Here is a 25,852-nt window from a genome sequence, read left to right on the forward strand (position 1 = left end):
GGAAGAAAGCTGTTGTTGTTTGATCTATTCTGTTCCATATAAACCTTGATGAACATCCTTCTATATTTCTGCTTATAATTATATACTATACATTAGTCACCTTACATTGTTCAGTACATGTTTGTGTTCTTTTTAGGTCTTATTCTTTTACTTAATAAATATTTGGATATCCATGGGTTTCTCAATGTCCTTTTTCTGCTGGCAATAGTGTTACAGAAATATGGCAATGTTTAATATTACAAACAAAGCAGTTAGGGCACCATTTAAATTGGAAGCAAATACATTTACAGAAGTGTTTGTATTATATTCCCTTTGAATATTTCCTTAGAGTCATCACCTTCAGCCTCAGCTTATGTTAAACTTTTTCCAGTTCAGGAGGCCAGGTCAACCTGAATTCTTGCATTTTTCACCTGTGTTTTAATACATATAATGATGCATTGCAAAAGCTGCTGTGCAGCAATTACTTTTTAGGTCAATTCTTCAGCCTTTTGGCTTTTCATCCTGAAATCACAAGCTAACTCACTAGCAGTTCAATATGTTTGCTATTATTACCAGGAATATTTACATATGGTGTCCAAGACTGTGATATGTACTTGGTGCAAGAACACATTGCTGTTATGTGTAGACAGGGGTGGCCTGCATATAAATTCACTGATTCTGAAGATAAAGTCTATAAATCCATGAGGCCATGTGGGTGTTAAGGTAGGGCATGAACAAAATAACTATACCTAGCACTGAACATCAATATGTTAATAATTTATCTAATATTCTTATACAAATACAAGTTTAAAAATAAATAAATTCAGGATCATTGTGAATTTATGAAAATAGTCAGTTCTTATTTTTATTTTATAGCCTTTAGCTCTGAATTTGTAAAACCTTCTGAATATTCCTCTTTTACAAACACCAAAAAAATATGTTAGTGTCCACAATGATTGGTACAAAGCATTACCTAAATTAATTACTCTTCAAAAAATTTGGATTGGTCTCCCCTAGACTTTCTCGTATAATCAGATATGGGGATGGATATTTGATGAGTAAACCGCAAGACAATGATTATTATTTTATATTATGTACATTAAAGAACCATCAACAAGAAATCAAATCAGATCAATAATATATTGAACAATTATTATAAAAGTAAAGTTGGATAAATCGGACACTGTTTTGCACCTTATATTTCTATGCAAAATTTGGTTGACGTAAGTGAACGTATACTCAAGTTATCACACACACACAGAAAGACATAATTTCAAAAATTATATTTTCAGACTCGGAGGTCTAAAATATTGAGATTCATCAAAATCCTGAAATGGAATTTTTGAAGGATTCCAATACTTTCCTTATACTTCATATATGAGAAAGTCAGGTAGATCTAAAACATTGAGATTCATCAAAATCTCGACATCAAATCTTTGGACGATTACAACACATTACCTATACTTCATATACGAGAAAGTAAAAATGGAACCAGGCTTAGGGTGCCATGACCCAGTACTGAATAAAGTGGCTTAGAAAAATGCATAACTGGCTGGAAAATTATGATAATATAGGTTAACACCATTTTTGAAATGGCACAGAGCTTCAGAAAACTACCAGAAGCTTTGACATTTAATGAAATTCTTAAATGGTACCATTTTTATTTCTCCATCTCTCCAGTTTTTGGTTTCAAGGAGGTCAGAACCTTTCCTATGCCATTGAGCCTGTATTAGAATAAATTGATTCAGAAAATTAATATTTAAATATAATTTACAAGTACAGTTAGATTTGCTCTAGCAAAAGATTGCATTTTATTTGTCTGAAAAATAGAATATTAGTTGAAACAGAGTGGAAGAATCAAATATGTGCTTTTATTACTGTTGTGTGTGTTTCTCCTCTGGTTTATCCATAATTATAGTTTTATGTATTAATTTTTTCATACTGTCAATGAACTGTTACTGTATTTTTGTCATTAAACCACAGTAACCAAGGCTGCCATGTAGCTCATAACTTTCAAAATCTTTCATAATTTAAAAAGTTAAATTTAGCCATGTCTGAAACTCAACTACTTCAAGCAATATAGTTTCCAGTTCTCATATTGTATAAATATTTTCTTCTAAACATTTCAGTGTATCTATTTTAATTATTAATGCAAACTATGATCATTGGATTGCTACCCTGTAACCTTTACCCAATAATAGTGTAGTTTCAATCCATAGCTCTCATTTTACATTATCTGTGATACTTACTAAGGATAATCTGCCATCATGCAAGGCAGAGCTTCCAACATCACTTCCAGTCATATAATGAACTGCCACATGAACTTCCAGTGAGCACTTTCCAGCTGTTTATACACATCTTTTTGTTTGTGATAAAATGTTATTTAAATGATTTCAATATCAATTACATGTGATTTATTGAAAATAAATAAGTGTCATGCACAATAGCAGGCAAGATAGATGTTTTTGCTTAAGTCAAATGTTGCCCTGCGATTTATTTAAAGTTAGTCCTTCCATCTTGCCAATACTTTCATTACTCTCCATAAAACTGAAAAAAAAAAATCATTATTCCATTTCATTATGAGAATAAAACGTGATGAAAACCTAGATGTTTTTAGTGGTGAAAAAGAAAACTTACCAAAAATCTGAAATGTTTTGTTTGTATTTTAATTATACAACCTGATTTGTAAATGTCTGGCAATAGACCTTCCTATGAAAAGCACCATATAAATATGATTTACATTAAATAATGCTTTTTGGGAATACTGTAGCAATGCTTCATGTTAAAGGTACAATAAAATAATCGAATGCAACATTTTCTCTCTACAGATCATCTTTACTTTTGAAGACTCGATATAAAATAATAACTGGTTGTAATATCACTTGTCATTCTTTGCACCTTGCTTTTATAGAGATTTAAAAGAATAATACTAAACTTGACATCTATAGCTAGTGCATTTTGATAGAATCTTCAATAATTTTACGGTGTAAAACTTAGCCATAATATTTTTCATGATTTTTTAAGAGATAATGTATTCTTTACATAAAGTCGTTGTGTAATATATGTTAATTTTGTAATGAAAAATTACCTGATCCCCAATAAACTTGTTTAGAAATATATTGTTTTTAAATGAGTTCAATTTTAAAGAAAATCCAAAAAGTAAAATGAACAAATTGCAGTTGAGTTTTAATTATATCTTGTTACACAGCATGAAGTTACCTTTAATAGTGGCTTTAATCTCAGATGGACTGTAGACATTTAAATTTGTGCAGCCTCATGTGCATTTTGACAGGCGGCGTTTGGTTGTACAGCTGATTGACCCGTCAGCTTGCTTCACTGCAGGCTGCTGAGATGTGCTCTGCTCTAAATGGCTTTCTTTATTCTTTTTCCACATTATTAGACCAGCTGAATGACTGTGAAGTACACTCTTGTACTTTGAAACTGTTAACCAATAACATGTTTATTTTTACCATTGCATTTTCCCATTTTATGTAAAGGATAAGCATTTAATAATCACTTAATAAATCAGCAGATCATTTAACTCATTTTACTCATTTTACAGATGTGTATGCAAGAATAAAGGATACATTAAAATGTGATTCATTTTTAAAGAAATACCTAGGTCCTTGAGTTTCATGACTTCCTTTTACATTGTTAGTTATACATACAGTGCTGTCTAAAGTAAATACAAGTTAAGAAGCTGGTGTTGGCTACAGTTTCTTTTGTACCATCTTAGCCTGCCCAGTATCATAAAAATTATACCAGGGGACCAAGTTTAGCAGTCATTTGGGTTCTGTGAAGAAAACACAATGTGAGTTACCAGAGTTTAATTTTCCTATATTATACCTAAGCACTTGCCTATTGATTTAATGTTGATCTTGATTCTATATAGTTCATCCATCCATCCATCCTCTTCCGCTTATCCGAGGTCGGGTCGCGGGGGCAGCAGCTTAAGCAGAGCGGCCCAGACTTCCCTCTCCCCGGCCACTTCTTCCAGCTCTTCCGGGAGAATCCCAAAGGCGTTCCCAGGCCAGCCAGGAGACATAGTCCCACCAGCGTGTCCTGGGTCTTTCCCGGGGCCTCCTCCCGGTTGGACGTGCCCGGAACACCTCACCAGGGAGGCGTCCAGGAGGCATCCTGATCAGATGCCCGAGCCACCTCATCTGACTCCTCTCGATGCGGAGGAGCAGCGGCTCTACTCTGAGCCCCTCCCGGATGACTGAGCTTCTCACCCTATCTTTAAGGGAAAGCCCAGACACCCTGCGGAGGAAACTCATTTCAGCCGCTTGTATTCGCGATCTCGTTCTTTCGGTCACTACCCATAGCTCATGACCATAGGTGAGGGTAGGAGCGTAGATCGACTGGTAAATTGAGAGCTTTGCCTTACGGCTCAGCTCCTTTTCACCACGACAGACCGATGCAGAGCCCGCATCACTGCGGACGCCGCACCGATCCGCCTGTCGATCTCACGCTCCATTCTTCCCTCACTCGTGAACAAGACCCCGAGATACTTGAACTCCTCCACTTGGGGCAGGATCTCTCCCCAACCCTGAGAGGGCACTCCACCCTTTTCCGTCTGAGGACCATGCTCTCGGATTTGGAGGTGCTGATTCTCATCCCAGCCGCTTCACACTCAGCTGCGAACCGATCCAGAGAGAGCTGAAGATCACGGCCTGATGAAGCAAACAGGACAACATCATCTGCAAAAAGCAGTGACCCAATCCTGAGTCCACCAAACCGGACCCCTTCAACACCCTGGCTGCGCTTAGAAATTCTGTCCATAAAAGTTATGAACAGAATCGGTGACAAAGGGCAGCCCTGGCGGAGTCCAACTCTCACTGGAAACGGGCTTGACTTACTGCGGCAATGCGGACCAAGCTCTGACACCGGTTGTACAGAGACCGAACAGCTCTTATCAGGGGGTCCGGTACCCCATACTCCCGAGCACCCCCCACAGGATTCCCCGAGGGACACGGTCGAATGCCTTTTCCAAGTCCACAAAACACATGTAGACCGGTCGGGCAAACTCCCATGCACCCTCCAGGACTCTGCTAAGGGTGAAGAGCTGGTCCACTGTTCCGCGACCAGGATGGAAACCACACTGTTCCTCCTGAATCCGAGGTTCGACTATCCGATGGACCCTCCTCTCCAGAACCCCCGAATAGACTTTTCCAGGGAGGCTGAGGAGTGTGATCCCTCTATAGTTGGAACACACCCTCCGGTCCCCTTTTAAAGAGGGGACCACCACCCCGTCTGCCAATCCAGAGGCACTGTCCCGATGTCCATGCGATGTTGCAGAGGCGTGTCAACCAAGACAGTCCTACAACATCCAGAGCCTTAAGGAACTCGGGCGATCTCATCCACCCCGGGGCCCTGCCACCAAGGAGTTTTTTGACCACCTCGGTGACTTCAGTCCCAGAGATGGGAGAGCCCACCTCAGAGTCCCCAGGCTCTGCTTCCTCATTGGAAGGCATGTTAGTGGGATTGAGGAGGTCTTCGAAGTACTCCTCCCACCGACCCACAACGTCCCAGTCGAGGTCAGCAGCGCACCATCCCCACCATATACGGTGTTGACACTGCACTGCTTCCCCTCCTGAGACGCCGGACGGTGGACCAGAATCTCCTCGAAGCCGTCCGAAAGTCGTTCTCCATGGCCTCTCCAAACTCCTCCCATGCCCGAGTTTTTGCCTCAGCAACAACCGAAGCCGCGTTCCGCTTGGCCTGCCGGTACCTATCAGCTGCCTCCAGAGACCCACAGGACAAAAAAGTCCTATAGGACTCCTTCTTCAGCTTGACGGCATCCCTCACCGGTGTCCACCAACGGGTTCAGGGATTGCCGCCACGACAGGCACCGACCACCTTGCGGCCACAGCTCCGGTCAGCCGCCTCAACAATAGAGGCACGGAACATGGCCCATTCGGACTCAATGTCCCCCACCTCCCTCGGGACGTGGTTGAAGTTCTGCTGGAGGTGGGAGTTGAAGCTACTTCTGACAGGGGACTCTGCCAGCCGTTCCCAGCAGACTCTCACAACACGTTTGGGCCTACCAGGTCTGACCGCATCTTCCCCACCATCAAGCCAACTCACCACCAGGTGGTGATCAGTTGACAGCTCCGCCCCTCTCTTCACTCGAGTGTCCAAGACATATGGCCGCAAGTCCGACGACACGACCACAAAGTATATATATAGTTGTACTGTCTAATTTTGGTGTATTGTATCAGAAGTTAAGCAATGTAAAAATTAAATTGGTGCTCTGCAAAATAACTAAATAATCATATTGAATATTTTTAGAAAAAATGTCCTATGATGTTTTTCTGCAGGTAGTTACAGGTCTCAATGCATAATTTAGTCAGAAACCTAGGATTAAAATAAGCACACAACACTATATTTAGTTTTCTTTACATCACTCCACCAATTAATACATTCTCAATCCTGCATTATCTTATTATGGGTTTGGGGTGGGGATTTGGTGGAACAGGTGTAGCACTGATATCACTAGGAGCAGAAATAGAACTACCCTTAGACAGATAACCACCCCTTAGCAGGGCACGCTTACCAGTATAGGGCCATACTTAGCGTTTCCAGTCACACTGATGTGTATGTCTTTGGAAGGAGAGAAGAAAGCCCCATGGCCAACAGAGACGAGAGAACACATTATATGTGATACTGAATACTATACCTCGCTATGAGGAGATCAGGGTTCACATCCCAGGAACTCTCTGCATGGAGTCTGTATGTTCTGCCCATGTCTGTGTGGATTTCCTCCTGGTGCTTCGATTTCCTCCCACAGTTCAAGGACATGCAAGTTAGGTGAATTGGCGATCCTAAATTGGCCATAGTATGTGGTTTGTGTGTGTGTGTTCACCCTGTGATGGACTGGCACCCTGTCCAGGGCTGGGATAGTCCCTAGAAATGCCTGCAACCCTGTTAGAAAGTGACTGAGTAAATACTATACAAACACTTAATTGACATATTTTTGAAAGTAATTATGTCAATCTATACTGCAAGGAGAATAGAGTCCAGTGTTGTGGGAAGACCATGTGGGAAGCTTTAAAAATACTGTATTTAGATGACATAGTAGAACCACCATTCCAGGGTTAGTCCATTCCTTGCACCTAGTGATGCTGGGTTGCACCTCTAAAACCCAAAATTGGATTAAAAGATGTAGAAATTGTTGAATGAATGGATAGATGGAAAGGGGAGCAGTTTCACTTTTTGTTAATCACACATGTTAAATGGACAGAGTTGTTTTTGTCATTTGTACATTTTCTTAGGATGTAATTTTCTGTTAAGAATCTACATTGTAATATCTGGTTACTGTTTTGTAAAATGCTTTTATATCTGAGACTAAATAATTTCAACATTTTTACAAGTAGGTTTGAAGTACAGTATAATATCGGATGCAAGCTGCTTTCATATCAGTTTCAGAGCTACATGTCTTGTCTCACAGTTCCCTGAACTCTGTCCCGTAAAAAGCCTCCTGTGGTTTGATGTTCTGAAAGATGACGTAAAATGCTTTTGCTGTCTTATTGTGTCTACAATTCACAAAGCATGAAATGACTATTTATAAAATGATTTTTATGTTAATCATATAAAGGATAAAAAAATTAGCATTGTGGGTGCAGCAAGTAAAATGAGCACATACTCATGGATTAAAATAATCATGGCAATTTCACAACAGTAAAAAGTGTTCTGATTATTTCATTATTTTATTTCTTAAGATCAATCATAAATAAATATATAAAAATAACCCTTTCTACATCAGTAATAGTATTGAAACATTATAATCAAGCATCATGTGGTCTGACTTCATTTGTAAAAAGGAATTCTACGATTATGTGGTAATCAACATCAAGAATTTCACTGTAATCTGTACACGAACATATGAACATATAAATACATAATATAATATATTGTAGGCATTAGGGATGTGCATTTGTATCTGTATTTGTTGAGGCAGTAAAATAATTTGCATTTGTGTTTAAATAAAGGTGGAAATAGGCATAACAATCCTGTTTTTCTTTTTAATTACACTTCTGATTTTAGAATATTAGAATATTAAAGTGTTAATATGTAAGTGTTCTTCAATAAATTATTGTGATAATTATGAATACTTAAAAGTAATATTGGCTTATGGTTTTCATTAACCTACTGTAGCAATAAGCATGTATAATCATAAACATCATTGAAAAGAAAATCATTTTAAAATGAAACTTCAGTTCTTAATCCACATTCAAACCTACAGAAAACCGGAGAGGACATACATAGGTAGAATAAAAATAATAAATTGTAAACAATTTACAATTTTTGTGCACACATTTTAATTAAAATGTTTCTACTATGTATGCAATTTGTGGGCACTTTGTGTGCATCCAGCGATAGCCAAGCAGTCTTCAGTACCTAGCACCTCATCATCCGCTATAATGTGAATAAGTTCTTTGATGTTGGTATAACATCGTAGCTAAAGCCCATTAGCCCTGGGAATCCTTTGCCCCTACTGCTTGCTCAGAGTGATGCCCTGTAAGACAAGATCAAGGCACTCATAACCAGCACCATTCAGAGCTATTTTGGTGGACCGTGGTTCAGAGAGAAAGAAGAGGAAGAGGCAACATGCAAGACAGGGTTTGTTACATTTTAATCTTGGACATATTTTACTGTTCACTTTTATCTCTGTTTTTCTGATTTCACTGGAAATTTCATTGAAACTTTAGTGCCATTATAGTATTTACAAAGCCAGAAAAAACGTTTGTCCATGAATTCTGATTATATCAAATTGTCAGTGAGAAGTCAAGCAAAATAGCACCTTTTACTGGCTAACTAAAAAGATTACAATATGAAGAAGGGGCCTGAGTTGCCTCGAAAGTTTGCATATTGTAGTCTTTTAGTTAGCCAATAAAAGGTGACATTTTACTTGACTTCTCACAACATTCATAATCACTAACATGGTACAACACTCTAGTACATCAGATTATCAGAAAAGACACTATACTCCCTCTCTAATGCACACACATTTTACTTATATAATACATTTTTACAAGATAAAAGGGCAAATGAAAGAATTCCCTTGTTAGTTATATGGACCTTATTAGCAAGAGTTCACATCATAGCACATCAAATAAAGGATTCTTTTTTTCCTCCATGAAATGCCTATTGTGGGTTAAATTTTCAGGAAGCTACTAGAACTGACACTTCTGGTACCAGATATATCCATTATATTTTCAGAAAGAAACTATTACAGTATGATCCAGAACATAAGTACTATGTAAAATTATTTTATATATACTACATGTATTAGGATCTCAGTAACACAAACAATCAAACAAACAAACAAAAAAAAATAATAATAATCTTTTGCTTTCTGGTGTTCTCATTTTTTGGGTTTTATAGTAAAAAGTATCTTAGTTTTAGCTCCTGTCTAGTTGTGGTGAAAGAAATTGGTGAAAATAAAGAAAACGAAGCCAAATCTAAAAATAATGACATGTTCACTCTTTCAAAGAGGACCCATATTACACAAGATAAATAAAGCTGTTGGGAAATGCATCATTCAAAAAGTGTCTCTTCCCCAGTTTATGATTTAGGATAGCTGATACAACCTTATAAATTTGATGTCACTTGGCATTGTATTGAATACGGACGCATTATTTACTCATAGTATTATTAAATACAGTATGTACTCCATATATATAAAATCCTAAGCCTAAAAGTATAACAATTTTGTGCAATGATTTTATGTAACTTTATTATCACACTTTAAATCAGGCTTATTTTAAGACCTACATATATACATTTGGTATCATTCTTTTCAGAATTTATCAAACTATAATGTGATGTTGTTAGTTTTGTCAGATTCTTATTCCATTTTTTAAATTATAAACTAAAAAATATCAAGGACTTGCATCCCACGAGACAAGACTTTGTGCCAAGAGATTTAACCACGCCCGGCGCAGGAAATAAAAGACAAAGAGTAGGACAGCTGCTGTACGGGCTTTTAAAAGTTCGAAGTTCCGTGTGAGATGCAGATCGCACTGTACGGCAGCAAGCCAGCAGCTGAATGAGCAAAGAGGAGGTTAAAAAAAAACTATTTGTTTCCCATTGTATCACTGTTTAAGAGGGGGTTTCAGAGGAGTGACCGTGTCTCCTTGGGGTGCGTTCAACCCCACTCTTCACAACACGAGTGGCAGAGACACAAATGCAGGTTGGAGGGGGCTGGTGAGCGAAGTGAGCAGGGGGCAAACCCCCTAGTACTTTTATCTAAATACAATTGTTATACTCTTTTAAAGAGGCTTCTCTGGTTCTCATTTAAAAAAAAGAAAAAATCAACCCACCTAAAGTATTTCACCTTTTCATTAGAATAGCTCTTCAGCTATGAAGACATCTGTAAATCAAAACTAGTTAACTCTAATTTATACTGTATGTAAGTAGAGGTTGCTTCATTCATGCACAGAAAACAGCTTAGCATTAGTCCATGTCTAAAAATCAATTCATCATGTACTGTACACACAAACATGCATCAATTAGAGACAATTTTATAATGGTTATTTAGTTTAGTGTTTTTGAATGTTGCAAATTAAATAATTACTGCTTCTATAAATTCTTTTTAGATTCATCACAATTTTAATTTAAACGCCTAACATAGAGTCAGGATTGCGCACCATGTGACTGCATTTCATGTATGCTGCATGATGAAGATTATACTTTCAGCAGTTTATGTCTTGCATTAGAGGCCACTACAGACTGTATGTTTCTTAACTGCTGGTATAATAGTGAAAGTCACTGTGAGTTGTATTAATCAAAAGAAATACACCCACCTTAGTTGCCCATGATCTGTGGTGTTTTAGTAAATGCATGGGTGTAGTAGTTAAGCCCGTTTCTTACCAATGGTTGCATTTTTGCTGGAAATTCAGTGTACATTCATGTTGTAATTGTAAAAAGACATATAAAATATAAGAAAACAAGAAATCTTTGTAATGGCACATATCTGGTATTTGAAACTTTAGTTTATTTTTAGATTGAATATTTGCTGGGATATGAAATTAGACCAAGCTTAACTCCTTCTTGATGAAGAGTTTGATGGGGATTTATTCTGCACTATGCAAATGATAGATATGTGGCTTCAGAGGTGTGCCAGGTATACATGTTGTTAATGTAAGTTCTATACTGTACAAGGCTCTCAATTGTATTACATTATTATTTTTTCTTTTTGTACCCCTTGTCTCACAAATGATTTTCAAGGGGCTGCCTTACATGTTGCACTGGGAGAAGGAGCACGAACATTTGTAAAATGTGTGAAGTGGTCACATGATTTTAAACTACAGGTGAAATCTATATTTTTTCAATTATTTCATACTATTTACTTTGTTTTTAAGGATTTGGATATAACACACTGTGAATCCCCCAGTCTCACTGAGATTGCAGAGGTGGTGAACCAGCTGAGAGTAGGGAAGGCTGCAGGGATCTGTGGCACCTGGGGTGAACTTCTCCAGACTGGTGGTAAAACTGTCCTCCGGGCATTACAAGCAATCTTTGCTCCCATTTGTGAGATGGGCGTCAACCCTACTGACTGGAAAACAGGACTTGTCGTCTCTATCAGAAAGGGAAGGGAGATTGCAGCAACTACAGGAGAATAACACTGTTCTCAGTCCCAGGTGATGTCCTTGTCAGGGTTATCTTCAATTTGATCTGTGATGATTGACCTACCAGCAACCGGAGCAGTCTGGTTTTACACCTAAGAAGTCTACCATCAACCGCATCCTGGCACTGGGAGTTCTTATGGACCACTAACACAAACCCTGCGGGTTCTATTTGTTTGAAAAACTGAAAATACATTAAAAACTTCAGAAAAAAATTGTAATATGAAGAGACCATTCTTAATTGCATTTACTTTTGATTGCTCAAATCTAGTGCTTTTTGAAGTAAATTATTGTTAAAATTAATTAATTTGGAATGTATGGTTTTGCTTTACAACCCCAAGCTAGTATATTACAAAAATTTCAGTGACATTAGCAACATAACAGGATACTAGAGATTTCAGGATTGCCCTTCTTTTCACTAATAAGTCACTGTGGTTCATTTAGGTATTGATTTGCTCTTTACAATATTAATTCAATCAAGTCACATTGACTCTAACATTCATTCATCTGTTCATTTCCGAACATGTTTAATCTTATTTGTATTAACATTAGGCTGGAGCCTATCCTGGCAGCACTGGATACAAGACCTTGTTCCCATTCACACAACCACCGTTACCCATAAGGAGCCAAATTAAAATAACCGATCAACTTAACACACATGCTGTTTTGATGTTGGAAAGAAAGCAAAGTACCTGGCACAAACATATCTATCTATCTATCTATCTATCTATCTATCTATCTATCTATCTATCTATCTATCTATCTGTCTGTCTGTCTGTCTGTCTGTCTGTCTGTCTGAGTCATAACATGAAAACCTGTACATCGACAAGCTTATCTGTTTCTCCATATAGTGTCAGTATGAAAGAGATCGAAAAGATTGCACTCCTCAACACAACCCTCATTCTTAAATGAGTCCCCAAATGAACAAAGCCTGAGAGGTCTGGTTGACCTCTGGCACCCACACCAGTATACTTTAGTGCACTGAGAGGAAGGTGATGATGATGATAATAATAATAATAATAATAATAATAATAATAATAATAATAATAATAATGGTTAAAAGCAGGCAAAAAGTGAGGAAGTTTTAACCAGACTATCAGCTATTTATACGCATTTCCTGTATCCAGTGCAAACAGACCTGAATAAATAGCAATATACTGTACTGTACATACAGTATATGCAACACTGATTTGAATCTCTTGAAGTTGGTTAATTTGACTAGGAAAACCATTTGGCTGATCAGAATCCTGCTGGTCAATCTGTATCTCTAATTGTATCACACATTGTATCAATGATTATAAATTGTTTAAGGCTTCACATTTTACTATATATCAATATAAATCTCGTATTTTTTAAATTAGTGTTGCCAAAGCAGTCTGCACAAAGTGTGCTTTTTGAATAACTATCATATTCATTCTGAATATTATTCTGTTTTCATTGTTGAAAAAAATTTAATTAATATTTATGCTTTTGAACCTTATTAAAAGAAAATGGGAAAATTAAGTAAATAAGTAAATAATCAAATAGATCAAAATGTTTCTCTGTTATATTCAGCAGGAGTCACCCAATTAGTAGCACTATGCTTTTATGAGAATGATGAAATATCTGCAGATTGTTTCAGGTTTTTATGCCTGTCAGCTTCCCACCCATTTCCCGCTGCTCTGAAATCAAGAGTTGAATCGTTTACTTACATAGAACACTCTAACCAGAAAGGGCGAAATATTAAATGAACAACTTAACTGCCTTTTATAAGGAGATAAGCATGCATCTTTTCCTCTGAATGCTTTTATCTTTTTAATTTGTTGATCACACAGTACCAGAAGTTACATTCAGCACAGTGTTTTGGCTAGATAAGACATATAATATATTGATATATAAAAAAAATCCCCTGGCTCAAGATGTTGCAGCTCTCATAGTGAACTTTTAGATTGCTTTGACAGTGGCCGTGCTCTTGCAAAGTGCATCTGTATTATCTAGCTAATGCCAACCAACTCCTGCCACAAATGCACATAGCTTATTGGAGTAAATGTGAGTCCGTCTACTCCGTCTGGTAATGTTCCCTACAAACAGTACCTAACGTTTTTTTTTTTTTCATCTGATCTTGGACTTTGACTTGTTTTGTAATACTTGTCAAGAAAACACTGAAGGATTGCTATTAATTGAAGTCTCAAACTTTTTTGCTGAATCATGTAATATAATTGTAGAATTTAATAAAAATTCTGTACAAATACATAAAATATTAGAACACATCCAGACCAAATATTTTACAAATATGTAATGTATAACCCAGAAATTTAAAAGTAAACAAATCACCTTATAACTCTTTCTGAGTGATGATTTAAGGTAAATTTGCTTTTGAATTATTAAATTGGATGTTATGACACTATTTTACCTTTGTGAAGTCACTTTTGCTTACTAAGAAGATTAAATGAAAGTGGCATGAAATATTTTTGTACCTTTGCCCTGTTTTCATCTGCACAGTGCCTTTATCGGTAATGGCAATGAACGCAAATACAGGGAGCCTGTTGTGCTTGCTCTGTTTTTTCTCTATTTTTCCATTCCCTTTCATCACCATATCCAATTGTGCCTCAAAAGTGAGTTGCAAAATTATAGAATTTCATTGTTTTTCCCATTGAAAGCATCCTTCTCAGAATCATACGCGTTTGTGTTTTTGGGTCTTGTTACCTTTCAGGACAAGTTATTTATATATACATTTGTACCATCAATTCATGTTTCTCGGTTCAGTGAACTTAATAGGTAAAGAGAAATAGTAGCTTGTCAATCAGCTTGTCCAAACAACAATGTGCCATAAAGTACTTCTAAAGCCCAGTATGAATTGTGCTCAATTCCTACTGTCATGTTTATAGTGGGAGCACCTAAAAGCAATATTACACATACTGTTAACTTAATAATCTGCTTTTTGGGATGTAGAAGAATGCTTAGGATCGGATTCTTGGTCTCCAGACATGTATCAACTTGAGACATATTTAAAATATACTGTATCAAATATAATGTACACTGGTAAAATAAAGCAACATAAACTACATTAAAAAAATTAAATCTCGTCAAATAAATATTAGTATTAGTATTATATATTACAAATATCACTGTTAACCAATAGTTGGAAAGCATATACACTTCCTTTATGTGTAATTTAACTGGCAATAAAATATGAAACCAGCATAATGCCAAAGTACATACTTTTTTTAACCTTATTGTCTCTACCCTGCAGACTTATTAGTAAAATATTTAGTAAACAACAATAATAATGAGCAAAAGCTGTATATATTGCTCTTTTCAAAAAACAATTTAACATGTCAATATAAAGGTTGTGTCACGAGTAACCTATTTATAATGATCTGTGTAACGACAGATGCCTGTGGATATAGAAGAGAATGATAATTTTATAGATTTCCTTCTTTTTCGGTTTAAAGCATGAAGGTTGCATTAGAAGATGTTTAATTTGCAGCTGCAGACTCCTTATTTTTCCTTAAATTAAAGTTGTGATAGATACTTGAGATGTGGCAATTCAAAGTTAACTGGTAAACTTCTACATTCCTCAATAAACATTATGTTTGAGAATTAATGTGTATGACAATTGAAATCTAATACATCCACAAAAAATTCTAGTGTGATTTAGCAGTTTAGGATTGGTTACAAAATAAGTACATTAAGAAGCATTTGTGAGAAGGTTTGAAATTAACCTGTAAACAATACCAATGTCACTGTTGGTTGCTGTATTTCAGAATTAAAATTAAACCCTAAGAGTCCAAGACATGTTCCTCTAAACACAAGACGCAGAAACAGACATTTAACTGTCTCCTGATGTAGCTGAAAAACCATACTGTATGCTAAGGAATGATGTTACTGAGGAAAAAGAGGAATGAAAACCTCACAATATCTCCTGTTTACTTCAAAACCTCATATTACAAAAAAGAATGGAAAAAAAATCATGGCCATGAAACAGGCAGACAAATACATCTGTAACAAAAGCTTTAAGACTGTCCTGGGAGTTGAGAGGCAGGGATCAGTGGTTCTCAGGCAGGGTATTAATGTAGCCAGCTTTTTGGGTAATTTGGCAGTAAAAAAAAAGGAAGGTGTACTTGTTAGAATCTTTGACAAATATAAGAATACCTGCCATCTGTTTTACAAGCACATAAGGGACATATACATTTATTTTTATGTTTTTGCATAATTGTTCATCTTCTGCTATGTCCTGAAAGGACATGACACAATCTTGCATCATCACTACCTTGAAAAAGTAGTCAGATATTGAAACTTTTTTCAGGTACTGCTGATTTAAAATGATATATTCATATGCTTATAAAGGTAGTATTTGATCAAACGGATTTCTTCCACTTATATATTTGTAATACTGTATGTCAATCAGTATAGTTTGATTAATTAGTTAAGTGTCCAAAAATGTTTTTCACTCTTTAGAAGTGAATTTCACTTTGTTTCTTTAGGTAAAAAGTACCACCCATAATATGTAGCACTTCACATTTGTCACTTCACATAATAATGTGATTATTGTGACCTCGCATATCATCATCTTGCAGAATTCATTAGCCTTCCATAATTGTGTTATTGATCGATGTTTATTTTATTTGCACCGTTCATAATAAGCATCATCACTAATCATTTTGCAAGGCATATTGCAACATCCTTAATTAGCAAACATGTCCTCAGATTCCAATTTCAAGAGCTTCCTTAGATTAAGGACCTGGCACTAGTGTGGCTAAAAGCCTTATTCTGAAATTTTATCAACAACTTATACAATCACACCCAATCGTAATGCTTGTTAATGGCTTCTATTTTTAAACTTGAAATTTAATTACAGGATTTAGAGGAAGCTTTAACTGGATTTTGCAATCCCCGATAAGCAATTCCTATTTGAAATAAATTAACCTCTGTTGATTTTATTTTTTTAATGCAGCATCTCCATTTTGGCTTCCCAATAAGATGGTAATTTCTACCTGGAATTAAGTAAAATATTAATAATCTTTTCAGCAGAAAGTATGGAAATACTGTTGTTGTTGATCTTCTTTGACCCCCTCCTCTAAAGTTGTGATTGTTTGTTTCGTTAGTGGCTAATGTCAGTTTAACCAATTTAGACAGCTATTTGCTGCTTTAAGCTGACTACTTCATGTCAGCTAACCTGCTAACTATGCTTAATTCTTAGACCTGCTGAGGTTTATTTTCAGTACAGACGTAATTTGATCAAATTGCAGATTTAATTTGGGTGATTATATTGAATTAAGAGCAGAGTGGGAAAAACTTTTAATTGAAGGTTTTTTTCCAGGGGTCTTTTTTCATTTTTGCTGTGAAAGTCAGTGCTAAATTGTTGGATATTACATAACATAAGATGGTCAAACAAGATTAATGCAATTCAGGGTTATGGGGGGGATTATTGCATATTCCAACTAAGATATCAATATATAGTGCGGAGATGGTTAAACAGGTGTTGGGTAAAATATAGTATGTATTTATTTGTTACAGATTTTTGTATGAAATGTTGCATGGATTTTAGAGACAGAATGTTTTGTTATGGTGTCTGGTTTTACATTTATATTTAACATTTATTTCTTTTTTAGATAATGCTTATTATATCAAGCAAACTACAAAACAAAATGGTGCAGTTATCCTCTTAGTATTTTAACAGTTGGAAACCTTGTAGGTTAAGTGGCATGTGGGTTACAGACCAATAAAATGCCTAGCCACTAGGCCAAATTGTCTGTTGTGTAAATGTAACAACATTAATGGATTTTTAGGATTTCTCTGTTTAACGTCCAGCAGGCAGTTAAGAAATATAAACACGATTACTTCTTTGATTTGGTATCCTCTCATTTTAAGAAACTCAGGGTATAAAGGCAATTAATTTGGCTGTTCAACCCTTTTCAGAGATGTGATTAAATAGTACGGTTCATTCATGTGAGCAGTTTTTTTCATTCTTTGACTGCAAAATCGATACTATCTGCTCTGGCATTGTTCCAACTGTCTCTGTACTTCCTGTTGTAAATTATGGCATTGTTTTGGACTCCTTTTATGTTGTTTTACTATCATAGCTAAAAGTACCATCGACATACTTAGATATACTTTTTGTCCTCTTGATGTTGTTCCACCACATCTTTTACTGTAGGAATTTGATGTCGTGGGCCCAGTATTGTTTGATATTATAAATGGTTTTATTAGTGAGGGTTTATGTCTTCATTTTTTAAACATGTGGTAGTGTGACCTTGTCTTACAAAGGCAGAGATAAATCCTTGAGTTTTTCTCAGTCAATTGGTCAAACATCTTAACTCCAATAATTTATTTGAGATCTACCAATCTGACTTTAGGTATTAGCATAATGTTGAGACAGCCCTCCTGTAAGTATTTAATGACATCTTTCTCATTACTGATTTAGGTGGGGCAGCAGTCCTTGTCCTCCTAGACCTTTCTGAAGCTTTTGACATGAGATCATGAGATCTTACTGTTGTGGCTTGAGCATCTGATGGGGCTTTAAGGTTCCACTCTTAATTGGTTCAGGTCATATCTTACTGGTTTCCACTTTCTTGTCTACTACGCCTGTTAAATGTGGTGTTCCTCGGGATCCATTTTGGGTCCTATTTTATCTTGAATATATCTTCATCCTATAGGAGCTATTTTTAGGAGGTTTAATGTTTCTTTTCACCGTAATGCTGATGACACACAGGTTTATAGTCCTGTGTGTGATTCTTCAATGAATCAGTTACACAATCGTCTAAGGTCCTGGATCAATGACAGTTTTCTTCTTCTGAATCAAAATAAAATAAAAGTGCTCATAGTTGGTCCAGCAGCCAAGACTTCTTGAACTTCTTGGCTCTTTTATGGATTTTTACCAACCTCAAGTTTGGAATGTTGGAGGTATTTTTGTGGTCAAGAGTTGCTTTTTCCAGCTTCGTCTTTTAGCAAAAATTAAGCCTTTTTTATCTCCTAGTAATCTTGAGAAACTTTTTTTTATTTTTCTCAACTTGATTACTGTAACTCCAATTTTAGCATCATTACACTGGCTGCCAGTTAGCTTAAAAACTGATTTTTAAATTTTGCTGCTGGGTTTTAAATCATTAAATGGGTATGCTCCACCTATTTATCTGAATAGTGTGGTATACACCAGCCATCCAGAGAGCTTAGATCTGTCGGTCAGTTGTCTCTTGTGGTCCCTTGTACTAAGTGAAAAACTAATAGGGACAGGGCTTTTGCATCTGTTGCACCTTGTCTGTGGAATTCTTTTCTTTCTTTTCCTTATTACATTAAGGAGTCTCCTTCAATTGAACTGTTTAAATCTAGATTGAAGATGCATTTCTGTCCTCTAGCTTTCTGTGACCTTCATTTTTACTGATGATTCCCTCCTCTTAGTTCATTTGTTTGTTTCAATTTATTGCTGGTTGTATTGCGTTTTATTGTATTTTATTGTATTTATTTTATTTTATTGTATGTTTTAATATAAATCATTTTGACTACTGCATTACTGATGTTGTTTTAAATGTGCTTTATAAATACATTGACATGGTCTTGCTGCAATTAGGGAAATATAAATATATAATGTTCATATTTCAGATCCTTTTGTACACAGAATGCCTAGGAACTGTAAAATAATATTGGAGCAGGAACTATACAACCTGCAAAAGCTTGTCTTGAGCTTTTCTAATTCAAAGGTATGATGAATGATAAGGGCTCCTACCTCACAGCTCTTTGGGACTGAGTTTAATTACATGTCTGACCATAAGCTTCTGTTCTTCCCAAGACCTGATAAATACATTATATAGAAATTTGCACAGTTCTCTATTCTCAATATAGGTTAAGGTTTCTTTAAACCTAAGCAAACTATTCCAAAAAGATAAATTATTAAAAAGATCTTCAAATTCCCAGTTTGTTTTTATAAATATTGATCAGAGATTTTTTGGTGGATACTGTTTTGTTTTGGTAGAGTTCTATACTACTCTGCTTTATCCTTTTGTATTCCATATTGTGCAGTCTTTGTCAGAATGCCTCAAATCTCATGGACTTGCCACTGTTTATAAGGTATTGTACTTCTCCCCAGCTTCCCTTCTACATCCATATTGTCAGGTAATTGCATAGAGTAAAAGACAAGCAGGAGTTAAGTTTGAACTTTAAATAATATATTATTGATAATATTCATAAATTAATAACAATAAGCAAAGTACATCTGAATATTAGCAACCATACAACGTGAAAAATTCTGATGTGTAGGTTCAGGCGGCACACTGACTTGTAGCTACTTTAAAGTTACTTTTCTCTACTTAAGTCATCATTTCCACCTTTCTTCAGGACATGTCTCATGTCAGTTTCAATATGTCTTCTGAGCTGTGCTCCAAATTGTGTTGTCCTTTTCATTGCAATGGTGTGAGAGATGCTCCTTCATGGTGATGGCGTGAGAGAGAGGGGGAGAGGTAAATCAATTGAATTTATACGTTCTCTGTTCAAATCCTACTGCCAATAAGGTTTTGTGGTAAAGAATGGCTTCTGATTCTAAACCAAATAGGCAACGTTAGACCAATAGAATTCCGGTATGACACATCCCCCAGTTACTGGCTTATTTTCACACTTTCTCCTAAAAACCATTTGTTGAGTAAAGCTTGCCAGCTAGATAGCTTTCCTGCTAGGTGGCCTTCTTATCCTGCAGAGAATTACTTGCCATACTGTTTTTAAGCACTTCCCCCGACTCTGCCCATAAAATTGCTCAGTCAGTCCTAAAGACTGTGGGAGGAGAGGTTCTTTAAACAGTGAGACACTAATATTACATTGCTTTGTCTAAGTTACAAATAAAGACATACAAAATATTTATCAACTCATATACAAAATTTCACACCACAACAGATGCTAAACTTCTCTTGTTGTAGAGTGAATGCAGTAGTTTTTTTTAGGGCTCTTAATTGTGAAAAATTAATAGAAAACTATGACGATGGTTCACATCAGCAGTGGGAAAGGGTGGTGTTAGTGCTGTTCTTCTGTTTTTGCTAAATACTACGCAACAGTATTGTGGTCTAAGTCCCGCGTGTATCCTTTTTATTCTATATTGATTTTAAATTTGTTTTATATACAAAAATAATAATTACCAGCACTGTGTAATAGTTACTATAAAATAATCTCATGTCATAGAAAATGTCTTGCCCAACATTGTACTACAAATTTTAAGATGTTCACACTGTTCCGTCTTTGCTTCCATGTCTTATTTCAAGGATGTGCATTTATTCTGTATTATTATATTGTCTGGAAGCATACATTTTAATTTTCCTTAAATTTCGTTAACGCCTTAGTTTAAGTACTGCAAAAATACATCTATATTTACTTTTATTTATTTATATTTATCTATATTACTTACTTGCTATTATGTAACAAAACAGTAACAAACACATCTTTTGGTCTTCATAACACTTACAAAGCATCAATTCATCCCTGCAATGTGACCTACTAACCCAACATTCACTTTGGAGTGGCCTGAGGTGGCTTATCTTTATACACATTTTACTTGAAACTTCATATTTCAGTATAAGACCTGTGAATTCTTCATGCTGACAATAAATTTAACCAGCATGTAAATATGCCACAATGCACAAAGGTCAATGGCCGCTTTACTGATACTTTGTAAATGTTAGTAGGACCAAAATAAGCCTTTGTTAAGGTCTTGTTACATAACAGTTATCGAGTAACAGAGGCATTTTTGCAGTACCTAAAGTAAAGTGTTATGGAATTTTTCATTGTGATCTTCTGTAGTGTGCAAATTAAACTGATTACATTCTCAGTGTTCCTTAAAAATCATATCCGTCTCTCTCTATATTTATCCTGCATTGTTCTTTATTTGTTTACCTGTCTGTCTTGGTCCTGCACAATTATTTAGCTGTAAAATGATTACTTCAGTTGAAATGTGTCAATAAGTTTTTATGGATTTCTCTGAACATATTTGTACCATCATGATAACTATGTTTTCCATGAAAAAAACAAAATGACTACATATACAGTATATATATATTGTCACAAACTTGAACAAGAGCCATAGGAAGGTTTGGGGCAGCCACTCGTGTATTATTTCCTGGCTGCAAAATTGAAAACAAATGATAGCACTGATGTGCACAAATCGGAGTCCAAAACAGAACTGAGGGGACAAGGGAAAGGTGGAGGCCAGTATAGGAAGTAATGTCAAAGGGGCCAGGACCGGAAGGGTCTTCAACCATAGGCTCAAGGCCGTAAGTGATGTCAGCAGGGCCAGGTGGAATTTCCCGTGAAAAAGAAAAACGAGAAAAAGAATCTATGCACTCTTCCACATCCCGGTCTGGTTCGAAATTGCCCTCTAGCTGCCTCTGCCTGTGACTATATATATATATGCTAATGTTACATTAAGTTACCTGAGATTAGGTTAGATTAGGTTAGCCTAGATTAGGTTATGTAGGTTAGGTTAGGTCTGGTGTATACTTGATGTGTCATCGTGGTGAAAATGACGCAAAGACACAACCGTGAATGCTGCTGGTGTTCAACTCCATTTTCAATGTGCACTGCGCATGGAATGCAGTGATGCAGACATGGCACCTTGTATCCAAAGTAAGAAATTACATCAAACACAAAGTTGGAACCATATGTTGTCATTAATTGAGACATGACTTTATGTGTATGTATGTATACATATATTCTGTATATATATGTATATATATATATATATATATATATATATATATATATATATATATATATATATATATATATATATATATATATATATATATATATATATATATATATATATATATAGTGGCTGGATTGCCTTCACAAAGGAAGGACCTCAGGACAGAACATGCACAGGACAAAGTTTCCTCCAAAGTGCTGGATGGGGTTCTGTTAGCGCCTCCAGGGGGTGCTGCAGGGACTGAGGAGCCCTACTTTATTGGGCTTCTGCCTCACCCAGAAGTGCTTCCGGACCATGCTAAAGGGCCACCAGAAGTACTCCCATGTGCAGGAGCCTGGTCCCACTGCTCCAGGAGCCAGAATTTGGAGGAAGCGGGACAAAGCTTTCTGGAGGAGGAGGAGTGGAGGCAGAAGGAGCGAGAAAAACACAAAGACAGAGAGAAGAAAAGGCACAGAGAAAGTACTGTGTGGTTTATTGGATACTTTAACTGTGCTTTATTGTGGGAAACAATTAAGAGTTTCTCACGGCCAAATAAAAGGCTGTGTTCCGCTTAGAACTTGTGTCTATGTCTGTCAGTGTCGGGTTTGGAGAGAGAGAGAATCACTCGTGCACATCTTTGGATCACCTAATTGACAATACCATTCTGGGTCGAGAGGGGGCACTGTCAATAACACAGCTCCGAGAAGACACCCCATGAGGGTGGCTGACTCGCCCTCATCACTCCAAAGTGCCCCTTGCCCAATTTGGTACAAACCATGCAAAGATGGCCGTTTCCAGAAGGCGGCATCTCTTGACAGGCTGACTACAAGACAGAGCTACATGTACAGACACTTAGCATAAAAGCTAAAGTTCTTTTGTTTGCTTTTAACCCATGGTTGTGCCATCAAGGGTCTGTTTTTTTTGTTTTGTTTTGTTACTAAATCTTCATATATACTTTGGCATCTTTTTGTACCTGGACATTGATAGTCATAACTGGAAGAGACAAATGCGCTGAGGACACACAAACAAGCAAAATTTGTGCATCAAATTGCATAGTGTAGTTTTATTTACAACTCAACAGGCTTTGTCCAAGTAAATAAAGTGCAGTACAGTCAGAACTCATCCATAAATAAATAATCGATGAATTCCAGTGCATTTTCTTCTTCTTCTTCTTTTGGCTGCTCCCGTTAGGGGTTGCCACAGCGGATCATCTTCTTCTATATCTTTCTGTCCTCTGCATCTTGCTCTGTTACATCCATCACTTGCATATCCTTTCTCACCACAAACATAAACCTTCGCTTAGGCCTTCCTCTTTCCCTCTTCCCTGCCAGCTCTATCCTTAGCATCCTTCTCCCAATATACCCAGCATCTCTCCTCTGCACATGTCCAAACTAACGCAATCTCACCTCTCTGACTTTGTCTCCCAACCGTCCAACTTGAGCTGACCCTCTAATGTACTCATTTCTAATCTTAGCCATCCTCGTCACACCCAATGCAAATCTTAGCATCTTTAACTCTGCCACCTTCAGCTCTGTCTCCTGCTTTCTGGTCAGTGCCACCATCTCCAACCCATATAACATAGCTGGTCTCACTACCGTCCTGTAGACCTTCCCTTTCACTCTTGCTCATACAAATTACTCCTGACACTCTTCTCCACCCATTCCACCCTGCCTGCACTTTCTTTTTCACCTCTCTTCCACAATCCCCATTACTCTGTACTGTTGAACCCTAGTATTTAAACTCACCCACCTTCGCCAAGTCTACTCCCTGCATCCTCACCATTCCACTGACCTCCCTCTCATTTACACACATGTATTCTGTCTTGTTCCTACTGACCTTCATTCCTCTGCAGCAATCTCCACCTCTCCAGGGTCTCCTCAACCTGCTCTGTACTATTGCTACAGATCACAATGTCATCAGCAAACATCATAGTCCACGGGGACTCCTGTCTAATGTCGTCTGTTAGCCTGTCCATCACCATTGCAAATAAGAAAGGGCTCAGAGCCTATCCCTGATGCAATCCCACCTCCAACTTGAATGCATCCGTCACTCCTACCGCAGACCTCACCACTGTCACACTTCCCTCGTACATATCCTGTACAACTCTTACGTACTTCTCTGCCACTCCCGACTTCCTCATACAATACCACAGCTCCTCTCGAGGCACCCTGTCATATGCTTTCTCCAGGTCCACAAAGACGCAATGCAACTCCTTCTGGCATTGTCTAGACTTCTCAATCAACATCCCCAGAACAAACATTGCATCTGTGGTGCTCTTTCTTGGCATGAAACCATACTGCTGCTTACTAATCATCACCTTGCTTCTTAACCTAGCTTCCACTACTCTTTCCCATAACTTCATGCTGTGGCTCATCAATTTTATTCCCCTGTAGTTACTGCAGTCCTGCACATTCCCCTTATTCTTAAATATCGGCACCAGTACACTTCTCCACTCCTCAGGCATCCTCTCACTTTCCAAGATTCCATTAAACAATGTGGTTAAAAACTCCACTGCCATCTCTCATAAACACCTCCATACTTCCAAAGGTATGTTATCTGGACCAACGGTCTTTCCATTTTTCATCCTCTTCATAGCTGTCCTTACTTCCTCCTTGCTAATCCGTTGCACTTCCTAATTCACTATCTCCACATCATCCAACCTCTTCTCTCTCTCGTTCTCTTCATTCATCAGCCTCTCAAAGTAATCTAACCATCTGCTCAACTCACTCTCCTTGCTTGTGAACATTTTTATCCTTTATTACCCTAACCTGCTGCAGATCTTTCCCAGCTCGGTCCCTCTGTCTAACCAATCGGTACAGGTCCTTTTCTCCCTCCTTAGTGTCCAACCTCTCATACAACTCATCATACGCCTTTTCTTTAGCCTTCGCCACCTCTCTCTTCACCTTGCGCCTTATCTCCTTGTACTCTTGTCTACTTTCTGCATCTCTCTGACTATCCCACTTCTTCTTTGCCAACCTCTTCCTCTGTATACAGTACTCTCCTGTATTTCCTCATTCCACCACCAGGTTTCCTTTTCCTCCTTCCTCTTTCCAGATGTCACGCCAAGCACCCTTCTTGCTGTCACCCTTACTACATCTGCTGTAGTTTCCCAGCTGTCTGGTAACTCTTCACTGCCACCCAGTGCCTATCTCACCTCCTCCCTAAACTCAACCTTGCAGTCTTCCTTGTTCAGCTTCTACCATTTGATCCTTGGCTCTGCCCTCACTCTCTTCCTCTTCTTGATCTCCAACGTCATCCTACAGACAACCATCATATGCTGCTTAACTACACTTTCCCCTGCCACCACTTTGCAGTCTTCAATCTCCTTCAGATCAACTCTTCTGCAAAGGATGTAATCTATCTATGTGCATCTTTATCCACTCTTGTACGTAACCATATGTTAACCAAAGTTTCTACCCTCAGTTCCAGTGCTTTTTGTGGGAGTAAAATAAGTTAATAAATAATTAATCCAGAATGTAAAAACAGGAGTAGTATCACATGTATAAAATCATGTTGCATTTCTTTCTGTTCACTGGGCTTAATGCCTTTCTTTTCTCTTCTCCGCTCCTGCTCACTCATCAGGTCTACTCAGTGGATGTTGAGA

The sequence above is a fragment of the Polypterus senegalus genome, chromosome 1, assembly GCF_016835505.1.
Source record: "Polypterus senegalus isolate Bchr_013 chromosome 1, ASM1683550v1, whole genome shotgun sequence".
In the NCBI taxonomy this organism is placed as follows: domain Eukaryota; kingdom Metazoa; phylum Chordata; class Cladistia; order Polypteriformes; family Polypteridae; genus Polypterus; species Polypterus senegalus.